The sequence below is a fragment of the Oncorhynchus masou genome, chromosome 22 (genome assembly GCF_036934945.1).
Source record: "Oncorhynchus masou masou isolate Uvic2021 chromosome 22, UVic_Omas_1.1, whole genome shotgun sequence".
In the NCBI taxonomy this organism is placed as follows: Eukaryota; Metazoa; Chordata; class Actinopteri; order Salmoniformes; family Salmonidae; genus Oncorhynchus; species Oncorhynchus masou.
This window is the reverse complement of record NC_088233.1, coordinates 10339214-10352315: the sequence shown is the minus strand read 5'-3', so window position 1 is coordinate 10352315 and position 13102 is coordinate 10339214. Positions and strand designations below refer to the sequence as shown.

At 46.4% G+C, this 13102-nt stretch overlaps 1 protein-coding gene across 13 annotated transcripts in view; it reads right to left on the bottom strand.

Moving 5' to 3' along the window:
- LOC135509003 (neuronal cell adhesion molecule-like) overlaps window positions 1-13102 on the bottom strand; it is a 163730-nt gene that overhangs the window by 45488 nt on the left and 105140 nt on the right. The gene's annotated exons all lie outside the window — the stretch shown is intronic.

Below are 13102 nucleotides of genomic sequence, written 5' to 3'. Positions count from 1 at the left end.
GTGCCACGTTTCAGATGTGCAGTTTGATCAATAACAGGTGACTGAGACTGTTTCAGATGTGCAGTTAGATCAATAACAGGTGACTGAGACTGTTTCAGATGTGCAGTTAGATCAATAACAGGTGACTGAGACTGTTTCAGATGTGCAGTTAGATCAATAACAGGTGACTGAGACTGTTTCAGATGTGCAGTTAGATCAATAACAGGTGACTGAGACTGTTTCAGATGTGCAGTTAGATCAATAACAGGTGACTGAGACTGTTTCAGATGTGCAGTTAGATCAATAACAGGTGACTGAGACTGTTTCAGATGTGCAGTTAGATCAATAACAGGTGACTGAGACTGTTTCAGATGTGCAGTTAGATCAATAGCAGGTGACTGAGACTGTTTCAGATGTGCAGTTAGATCAATAACAGGTGACTGAGACTGTTTCAGATGTGCAGTTAGATCAATAGCAGGTGAAGTCATTATTCACTCTAGAGAGAGAGATACAGGTGGCTGTCGCTGTGTGACTGTGGATCCAAGGCGGTTGCTATGCAGGTGGAGATGGACTTAGCTGGGAGATGTGAACAACTGTTTTGATCTTTTGTGTGTGTGTGTGTGTGTGTGTGTGTGTGTGTGTGTGTGTGCGTGCGTGCGTGCGTGCGTGCGTGCGTGCGTGTGTGCTCCAAAGGGGCGCGACGTGGCCCACACGGCTTCATTTAGCTGATTCACTGCCATGACGTTAGTACCATTAAGCTACTGCCATATCGATCACATCAACCATCAACCTCAGATGACATGCTGCCAGTGGATACCTCCCCTCCCCTCCCCTCTCCTCTACTCTCTCCTCCCTTCTCTCCTCCCCTCCCCTTGCTCCTCCTCTCCCCTCTCTCCTCCCCTCTCTCCTCTCCTCCCCTCCCCTCCCCTCCCCTCTCCTCTCCTCTCCTCTCCTCTCTCCTCTCCTCCCCTCTCCTCTCCTCTCCTCTCCCTCTCCTCCCCCTCCCCCTCCCCTCCCTCTCTTCCCCTCTCTCCTCCCCCTCCCCTCTCTTCCCCTCTCTCCTCCCCTATCTTCCCCTCTCTCCTCCCCCTCCTCTCCCTCCCTCTCCTCCCCTCTCCTCTCCTCCCTCTCTCCTTCCTCCCCTCTCCTCCCTCCCCTCCCCTCTCTCCTCCCCTCTCCCCTCCTCCCCTCTCCCCTCTCCTCCTCCCCCTCTCCTCTCCTCCCCTCCTCCCCTCCTCCCCTCCTCCCTCCCCTCCCCTCCTCCCCTCCCCCCCCTCTCTCCTCCCCTCTCTCCTCTCCTCCCCTCTCTCCTCCACTCCTCTCTCTCCTCCCCTCTCCCCTCTCCTCCCCTCTCTCCTCTCTCCTCTCCTCCCCTCTCTCCTCCACTCCCCTCTCTCCTCCACTCCCCTCTCTCCTCTCCTCTCCTCTCTCCTCTCCTCTCCTCTCCTCCCCTCATCTCCCATCCTCTCATCTGTCTTTCTGTCTGGCTGACTGACTGAAATTAGGTCACAGGCAGAACCTTGATAGCCAAGGAAGTAGAGAAGGTACTTGACAGACATCAGCACGCATCAGTAATGAGAGGAGCAGAGATCGTGTTATGGTTATGGGATATGGTTTGTTGTAGAATCTCTCGGATAGTTAGATTGCTGTGATACACCACTGTGTGGATGAGGGCTGTGTTAATTGATTTACTGAGTGTTAATTGCATCAGGTTCATCATTATGCAATGTAACCAGAGGGTTATTCACCCAAAATTAAAGTTGCAATCTGCTACTGTTGTAAGTATTAACTGTCCCTCAGATTGTGGCTTTATGTACTATATAAAGTTGACACTTGTGAAGATACGGAGCAGGAAATGAAGGGGTTCACTTGTTGCCAGGCAGCTTAACAATGTAATTATGCCACTATCCAACCTAGAGAGAGAGAGAAGAGAGAGAAGAGAGAGAGTAGAGAGAGAGAAGAGAGAGAGAAAGAGAGGAGAGAGAGGAAAGAGGAGAGAGAGAGAGAGAGAGAGAGAGAGGAAAGAGGAGAGAAAGAGACAGAGAGAAGAAAGATGAGAGAAAGAGGAGAGGAGAGAAAAGAGAGTCAGAGAGAGAAAAGAGAAAAGAGAAAAGAGAGTCAGAGAGAGAAAGAGAGAGAAAAGAGAGAAAGAGAGAGAAAAGAGAGTCAGAGAGAGAAAAGAGAGTCAGAGAGAGTCAGAGAGAGAAAAGAGAGTCAGAGAGAGAAAAGAGAGTCAGAGAGAGAAAAGAGAGTCAGAGAGAGAGAGAGAGAGAGAGAGAGAGAGAGTCAGAGAGAGAGAGAGAGAGAGAGAGAGAGAGAACCCAATGTGCCCTAGACCTTCTGTCTGACGACCAACTAGGGCCACCAAGCCACATAATAATACACACAGGCACAAATGACCTGAGAGCACAGCAGGAAAGGGTGGCCACAGCACTCAATGGAGTGATTGAAAAAGCTTCTTCCACTTTCCCCAATGCATAAGTGGTTATCTCCACCCTGCTACCACGATAAGACTGGCTACCATACAGCGTGTTAGGAGCCCCCTAACAAGCTGGTCCTGGGGCTCTGTTCACAAACACAAACAGACCCCACAGAGCCCCAGGACAGCAACACAATTAGACCCAACCACATCATGAGAAAACAAAAAGATAATTACTTGACACATTGGAAAGAATCACACAAAAAACGGAGCAAACTAGAATGTTATTTGGCCGTAAACAGAGAGTACACAGTGTCAGAATACCTGACCACTGTGACTGTCCCAAACTTAAGGAAAGCTTTGACTATGTACAGACTCAGTCAGCATAGCCTTGCTATTGAGAAAGGCTGCCGTAGGCAGACCTGGCTCTCAAGAGAAGACAGGCTACGTGCACACTGCCCACAAAATGAGGTGGAAACTGAGCTGCACTTCCTAACCTCATACCAAATGTATGACCATAGAGACACATATTTCCCTCAAATTATTCTAAATTCTAAAACAAACCCAATTTTGATAAACTCCCATATCTATTGGGTAAAATACCACAGTGTGCCATCACAGCAGCAAGAGTTGTGACCTGTTGCCACAAGAAAAGGGCAACCAGTGAAGAACAAACACCATTGTAAATACAACCCACATTTATGTTAATTTATTTATATTTATATACCCTAACCATTTGTAAATAATATAACATTTGAAAATCTTCATTCTTTTGGAGCTTATGTGAGTGTAATGTTTACTGTTCATTTTTTATTTAACTTTAGTTTGTTATCTACTTCACTTGCTTTGGCAATGTAAACATGTTTCCCATGCCAATGAAGCCCTTAAATTGAAATTGAAATTGAGAGAGAGAGAGAGAGAGAACGAGAGAGAGAGAGAGAGAGTCAGAGAGATTGAGAAAGAAAAGAGGAGAGAGAGTGAGGAGAGATAGAGAGAGACAGAGAGTGAGAGAGAGAGAGAAACAAGAGAGAGAAAGAGAGAGAGAGGAGAGTCAGAGCGAGAGAGAGAGAAACAAGAGAGAGAGAGAGAAAGAGAGAGAGAGAGAGAAAGAGGAGAGTCAGAGAGAGAGAGGAGAGTCGGAGAGAGAGGAGAGTCAGAGAGAGAGAGTGAAGAGGCAAAGAGAGAGAGAGAGAGAGAAAGAAGAGAGAGTGAGAGAGAGAAAGAAGAGAGAGTGAAGAGGCAAAGAGAGAGAGAGAGAAAGAAGAGAGAGTGAGAGAGAGAGAGAGAGAGAGAGAGAGAGAGAGAGAGAAGAGGCAAAGAGTGTGAGAGAGAGAGAGAGAGAGAGAGAGAGAGAGAGAGAGAAGAGGCAAAGAGTGTGAGAGAGAGAGAGAGAGAGAGAGAGAGAGAGAGAGAGTGGGGGTTGCCAAAGAAAAAAGGGAATAATAATAATAATAATAATATAATAATAATATAATAATAATAATATAATAATAATAATAATAATAATAATAATAATAATAATAATAATAATAATAATAATAATATAATAATTAATAATAATAATATAATAATAATTGCCAAGAAGACTCAGAATAGGAGATCAATTCCTGGAAATACAATCAAGGATTCTTCTAAATACCAGCTTCTTACTCTTTTTTTAAGCCAATTAGGAAGTGCTCTATTGAAACAGAATATCCTTACATCTTAGCGAATCATACATAATTCAACAGTAGCATCATAAAATAGTCTATATACATTTGGTATTCATGCATACCCTACCATCAAACAGTAGAAATACTACACAGCTCTGCGGAAGAGATTGAGACATTTTCTCCATTTAGGAATTGGAGTATGACCTGATTTTATCCTGCTGCCTTGTTGCCAATGTCACCTGAGGCGCCCGGTCAGTGTCCCACTAAATCTAATGAAAATGTCACAGTCTTCCAGCACAGCAGAATAAAGTGCTCTGCCCGGTTGTCTCAGACGGTGATATTTGATTTGGGATTTTTGTGTGTTACTCAATAAAGAAATAATGTGGTCCAATTAAGTCAGCCCTCTTTCTGTCTCTCTCTCCATCTTTTTCTTCCAGCCCCCATAGCTGCAGGGTGAGTCAGGGGCCAGGACTGAGGGGAGTCTGGTAGTACTTAGCCACATCTTTCCATTTTACACTATCGTGCCAAACCGGACCATACTGTGCTGGCTCTGAGATTTTCATTTTACATGGTCCTTTCCAGCATGGTTCCAGCAACTGTGGTGCATGTGTAACTGGGCCAGTCCGGTAGGCTACAGCTCAGCCCAGCTTGGTTTAGTAGTGGGAATTAACCCCTACTTCTCCCTACTTCCTGGAGTTACAGATAGATGATCTGATGTGTTGGTTAGTGGTGGAGTTATAGATAGGTGATCTGATGTGTTGGTTAGTGGTGGAGTTACAGATAGATGATCTGATGTGTTGGTTAGTGGTGGAGTTACAGATAGATGATCTGATGTGTTGGTTAGTGGTGGAGTTACAGATAGGTGATCTGATGTGTTGGTTAGTGGTGGAGTTATAGATAGATGATCTGATGTGTTTGTTAGTGGTGGAGTTACAGATAGGTGATCTGATGTGTTGGTTAGTGGTGGAGTTACAGATAGGTGATCTGATGTGTTGGTTAGTGGTGGAGTTACAGATAGATGATCTGATGTGTTTGTTAGTGGTGGAGTTACAGATAGATGATCTGATGTGTTGGTCAGTGGTGGAGTTATAGATAGATGATCTGATGTGTTGGTTAGTGGTGGAGTTACAGATAGATGATCTGATGTGTTGGTTAGTGGTGGAGTTACAGATAGATGATCTGATGTGTTGGTTAGTGGTGGAGTTACAGATAGATGATCTGATGTGTTGGTTAGTGGTGGAGTTACAGATAGATGATCTGATGTGTTGGTTAGTGGTGGAGTTACAGATAGATGATCTGATGTGTTGGTTAGTGGTGGAGTTACAGATAGATGATCTGATGTGTTGGTTAGTGGTGGAGTTACAGATAGATGATCTGATGTGTTGGTTAGTGGTGGAGTTACAGATAGATGATCTGATGTGTTGGTTAGTGGTGGAGTTACAGATAGATGATCTGATGTGTTTGTTAGTGGTGGAGTTACAGATAGATGATCTGATGTGTTGGTCAGTGGTGGAGTTATAGATAGATGATCTGATGTGTTGGTTAGTGGTGGAGTTATAGATAGATGATCTGATGTGTTGGTTAGTGGTGGAGTTACAGATAGATGATCTGATGTGTTGGTTAGTGGTGGAGTTACAGATAGATGATCTGATGTGTTGGTTAGTGGTGGAGTTACAGATAGATGATCTGATGTGTTGGTTAGTGGTGGAGTTACAGATAGATGATCTGATGTGTTGGTCAGTGGTGGAGTTATAGATAGATGATCTGATGTGTTGGTTAGTGGTGGAGTTAGATGGTGGCTAGCCCCTAGAGCCAATGGCTGGTGCTTGATAGATGAAGGACTTGGGGGAGGAGGGTTAATGTCTTCTACATGGTCCTGGCCCCTGCAATAAACCCTGTATTGCTCGCCTGGGGCAGCCAATCGCGGGGCTGTGTACACTGGCCGACAGCTCCGGCTGAGGATTTGATACAGGGCAGCAGGGTAGCCTAGTGGTTAGAGTGTAGAGGCGGCAGGGTAGCCTAGTGGTTAGAGTGTAGAGGCGGCAGCGTAGCCTAGTGGTTAGAGCGTTGGACTAGTAACCGAAAGGTTGCAAGTTCGAATTTTTAGCTGACAAGGTACAAATCTGTCGTTCTGCCCCTGAACAGGCAGTTAACCCACTGTTCCTAGGCCGTCATTGAAAATAAGAATTTGTTCTTAACTGACTTGCCTAGTTAAATAAAATGTAAAAAATTAAAAATAAAATACAATAAGATTCATTGGAGCCATTTCATCAAGCTCATTGACGATTGCAGGGTTCAAAGGTCAGGAGCACTGGACCAGAAAGTAGAATTGTATTTATTTTACCTTTATTTAACTAGGCAAGTCAGTTATGAACTAATCCTTATTTTCAATGACGGCCTAGGAACAGTGGGTTAACTGCCTGTTCAGGGGCAGAACGACAGATTTGTACCCCTAGCTGACAAGGTACAAATCTGTTGTTCTGCCCCTTATTACTACAGCGGTCCTTGAGAGGGGTGCTGCTGGGTAACTGAGTCCACCCAACAAGGCCACTAGTCGCCCCGATACCACAGCGGTACCACTGGGCCTGGTACACACTAGAGGAGGAGACAACTCCACAGCCTGAGGGTTTTCATCTCCTTCACAATACATCACACAACACCATCCATACACCTGACCCTAACACACAACACCATCCATACACCTGACCCCAACACACAACACCATCCATACACCTGACCCCAACACACAACACCATCCATACACCTGACCCCAACACACAACACCATCCATACACCTGACCCCAACACACAACACCATCCATACACCTGACCCCAACACACAACACCATCCATACACCTGACCCCAACACACAACACCATCCATACACCTGACCCCAACACACAACACCATCCATAAACCTGACCCCAACACACAACACCATCCATACACCTGACCCCAACACACAACACCATCCATACACCTGACCCCAACACACAACACCATCCATACACCTGACCCTAACACACAACACCATCCATACACCTGACCCCAACACACAACACCATCCATACACCTGACCCCAACACACAACACCATCCATACACCTGACCCTAACACACAACACCATCCATACACCTGACCCCAACACACAACACCATCCATACACCTGACCCCAACACACAACACCATCCATACACCTGACCCCAACACACAACACCATCCATACACCTGACCCCAACACACAACACCATCCATACACCTGACCCCAACACACAACACCATCCATACACCTGACCCCAACACACAACACCATCCATACACCTGACCCCAACACACAACACCATCCATACACCTGACCCCAACACACAACACCATCCATACACCTGACCCCAACACACAGACATCCAACACCATCCATACACCTGACCCTAACACACAGACACACAACACCATCCATACACCTGACCCCAACACACAACACCATCCATACACCTGACCCCAACACACAGACACACAACACCATCCATACACCTGACCCCAACACACAACACCATCCATACACCTGACCCCAACACACAACACCATCCATACACCTGACCCCAACACACAACACCATCCATACACCTGACCCCAACACTCAGACACACAACACCATCCATACACCTGACCCTAACACACAACACCATCCATACACCTGACCCCAACACACAACACACAGACACACAACACCATCCATACACCTGACCCCAACACACAACACCATCCATACACCTGACCCCAACACACAACACCATCCATACACCTGACCCCAACACACAACACCATCCATACACCTGACCCCAACACACAACACCATCCATTAACCTGACCCCAACACACAACACCATCCATACACCTGACCCCAACACACAACACCATCCATACACCTGACCCTAACACACAGACACACAACACCATCCATACACCTGACCCTAACACACAGACACACAACACCATCCATACACCTGACCCTAACACACAGACACACAACACCATCCATACACCTGACCGCAACACACAACACCATCCATACACCTGACCCCAACACACAACACCATCCATACACCTGACCCTAACACCCAACACCATCCATACACCTGACCCCAACACACAGACACACAACACCAGCCACACACCTGACCCTAAAGCACAGACACACAACACCATCCATACACCTGACCCTAACACACAGACACACAACACCATCCATACACCTGACCCCAACACACAGACACACAACACCATCCATACACCTGACCCTAACACACAGACACACAACACCATCCATACACCTGACCCCAACACACAGACACACAACACCATCCATACACCTGACCCTAACACACAGACACACAACACCATCCATACACCTGACCCTAACACACAGTCACACAACACCATCCATACACCTGACCCCAACACACAGACACACAACACCATCCATACACCTGACCCCAACACACAGACACACAACACCATCCATACACCTGACCCCAACACACAGACACACAACACCATCCATACACCTGACCCTAACACACAGTCACACAACACCATCCATACACCTGACCCCAACACACAGACACACAACACCATCCATACACCTGACCCTAACACACAGACACACAACACCATCCATACACCTGACCCCAACACACAGAAACACAACACCATCCATACACCTGACCCCAACACACAACACCATCCATACACCTGACCCTAACACACAGACACACAACACCATCCATACACCTGACCCCAACACACAACACCATCCATACACCTGACCCCAACACACAACACCATCCATACACCTGACCCCAACACACAACACCATCCATACACCTGACCCCAACACACAACACCATCCATACACCTGACCCCAACACACAACACCATCCATACACCTGACCCCAACACACAACACCATCCATACACCTGACCCTAACACACAGACACACAACACCATCCATACACCTGACCTCAACACACAGACACACAACACCATCCATACACCTGACCCTAACACACAGACACACAACACCATCCATACACCTGACCCCAACACACAGACACACAACACCATCCATACACCTGACCCCAACACACAGACACACAACACCATCCATACACCTGACCCTAACACACAGACACACAACACCATCCATACACCTGACCCCAACACACAGACACACACCACCATCCATACACCTGACCCCAACACACAGTCACACAACACCATCCATACACCTGACCCTAACACACAGACACACAACACCATCCATACACCTGACCCCAACACACAGACACACAACACCATCCATACACCTGACCCTAACACACAGACACCCAGACACATGGATGTCCCCACACACCATAACTTAGCCCAACACACAGACACATGGATGTCCCCACACACCCTAACTTAGCCCAACATACAGACACATGGATGTCCCCACACACCCTAACTTAGCCCAACACACAGACACATGGATGTCCCCACACACCCTAACTTAGCCCAACATACAGTGCCTTTGGAAAGTATTCAGACCCCTTGACATTTTACACATTTTGTTACGTTACAGCCTTATTCTAAAACGTATTAAATAAAAAAATCCTAAACAATCTACACACAATACCCCATAATGACAAAGTGAAAAAAGGTTATTTGGAATTTTAACACATTTATACCAAATTAAAAACATAAATAACTTATTTACATACGTTTTTAGACCCTGTGCTATGAAATTGAACTCAGGTGCAACCTGTTTCCATTGATCACCCTTGAGATGTTGATTGGACATGATTTGGAAAGGCACACAACTGTCTAGATAAGGTCCCAAAGTTAACAGTGCATGTCAGAGCAAAAACAAAGCCATGAGGTTGAAGGAATTATCAGTGTTGAGGCACAGATCTGGGGAAGGGTACCGACAAATGTCTGTAGCATTAAAGGTCCCCAAGAACACAGTGGACTCCATCATTCTTCAATGGAAGAAGTTTGGAACCAACAAGACTCTTCCTAGAGCTGTCCGCCCAGCCAAACTAACCAATCGGGGGAGAAGAGCCTTGGTCAGGAAAGTGTCCAAGAACCCGAAGGTCACTCTGACAGAGCTACAGAGTTCCTTTGTGAGATGAGAGAAACTTCCAGAAGGACAACCATCTCTGCAGCACTCCACCAATCAGGCCTTTATGGTAGAGTGGCCAGACGGAAGCCACTCCTCAGTAAAAGGCACATGACAGCCCACTTGGAGTTTGCCAAAAAGCACTTAAAGAAACAAGATTCTCTGGTCTGATGAAGCCAAGATTGTACTCTTTGGCTTGAATGCAAACCTGGCACCATCCCTACGGTGATGCATGGTGGTGGCAACGTCATCCTGTGGGGATGCTATTCAGTGGCAGGGACTGGGAGACTAGTCAGGATCGAGGCAAAGATGAACGGAGCAAAGTACAGAGAGATCCTTGATGAAAACCTGCTCCAGACCACTCAAGACCTCAGACTGGGGCGAAGGTTCACCTTCCAACAGGACAACGACCCTAAGCACACATCCAAGACAACGCAGAATTGGCTTCGGGACAAGCCTCTGAATGTCCTTGAGTGACACAGGCAGAGCCCGGACTTGAACCCGATCTAACATCTCTGGAGAGCTTGTGAGGATCTGCAGAGAAGAATGGGAGAAACTCCCCAAATACAGGTGTGCCAAGCTTGTAGCGTCATAACCAAGAAGACTCGTGGCTGTAGTCACTTCCAAAGGGGATTCAACAAAGTACTGAGTAAAGGGTCTGAATACTCATGTAAATGTGATAAATCTATTATGAATTCGCGAAAATTTCTAAAAACCTGTTTTTGCTTTGTCATTATGGGGTACTGTGATGTCATTGGGAGCTATTGTGATGTCATTATGGGATATTGTGCATAAATTGATGAGGTAAAAAAAGCAATTCAATCATTTTTTGTGGGAGAAGTCAAGGGGTCTGAATACTTACCGAAGGCACTGTATAGGCCTACCTAACCTGATCCTGTACAATGGTGTCTTGCCCATGCCCCACTTCCATTACTGACCCACTATGCCACCTCATGCCCCACTTCCATTATTGACCCACTATGCCAACCCATGCCCCACTTCCATTACTGACCCACTATGCCACCTCATACCCCACTTCCATTACTGACCCACTATGCCACCTCATACCCCACTTCCATTACTGACCCACTATGCCACCTCATACCCCACTTCCATTACTGACCCACTATGCCACTCCATGCCCCACTTCCATTACTGACCCACTATGCCACCCCATGCCCCACTTCCATTATTGACCCACTATGCCACCCCATGCCCCACTTCCATTATTGACCCACTATGCCACCTCATGCCCCACTTCCATTACTGACCCACTATGCCACCTCATGCCCCACTTCCATTACTGACCCACTATGCCACCCCATGCCCCACTTCCATTATTGACCCACTATGCCACCCCATGCCCCACTTCCATTACTGACCCACTATGCCACCTCATGCCCCACTTTCATTATTGACCCACTATGCCACCTCATGCCCCACTTCCATTACTGACCCACTATGCCACCTCATGCCCCACTTCCATTACTGACCCACTATGCCACCCCATGCCCCACTTCCATTACTGACCCACTATGCCACCTCATGCCCCACTTCCATTACTGACCCACTATGCCACCTCATGCCCCACTTCCATTACTGACCCACTATGCCACCTCATGTCCCACTTCCATTACTGACCCACTATGCCACCTCATGCCCCACTTCCATTATTGACCCACTATGCCACCTCATGCCCCACTTCCATTACTGACCCACTATGCCACCTCATGCCCCACTTCCATTATTGACCCACTATGCCACCTCATACCCCACTTCCATTATTGACCCACTATGCCACCTCATACCCCACTTCCATTACTGACCCACTATGCCACCTCATGCCCCACTTCCATTACTGACCCACTATGCCACCTCATGCCCCACTTCCATTATTGACCCACTATGCCACCTCATGCCCCACTTCCATTACTGACCCACTATGCCACCCCATGCCCTGTGCTGACACATCCAGGGAAGCCAAAGTCAATAAAGCTCAGATGGCAGCAGACTGCTGAGCCAGTAGATAAAACACAGTGTCGTCTTGAGAGTACTGTGTCAAAAGCTGACAGCACAGATCTGATAAACATCCGACAGGAGATGAGATGGCCCCTTTAAACACAATACAAATACTACTAGAACGTACTAGCAGTTTGCTATTTAAGGTTTTTAAGAAATGCTTTTAGACTACAGCCGGTGAAAGTCTGATTACATTTGATATGTTTATAATCTTCTGAATAAGTCAACTCTAACTAACGCAGGTCGTGAATTTGACCTCTTCTCTGATTTCTAATGAGAGAGGGGACTATGGGCTACCATTACTAGAACTAACTCGAACGAATTACTAATATTATCACATTATCACATTGTAACTAGTTACACTAGTAGCTAGTGACACTACTGGCTACTATGAGAGGTTTCCAATGTGAGTGGCAACTACCCCATTACTACAACTAATTTAGCAGGTTATAAACTAACTAGGGACATGACACTAAAGGCTTTGAGCGGTCTGTTATTTCAATGTACATCATTACTAGATAGAGACTTTCTGACCTCTCTTTCCTTCTCTCTTTTATTCTGTTCATTTTTCAGGGAAAGGCTGCATTGAGCTGTCTCTGCTTTCACATACACACACACACACACACAATCACACACAAACAAACAAACAAACAAACACACATATGGAAATGCAAAATGGTCCTAATTAACTTCCATAATCAGTGGCCCATGCACTTCTGTAATCCTCTGTGTCTTCCCAGTCACAGAATGAGAGAGATTATACTGATAAGAACATCTCCCCAGTCACAGAATGAGAGAGATTATACTGATAAGAACATCTCCTAGTCACAGAATGAGAGAGATTATACTGATAAGAACATCTCCCCAGTCA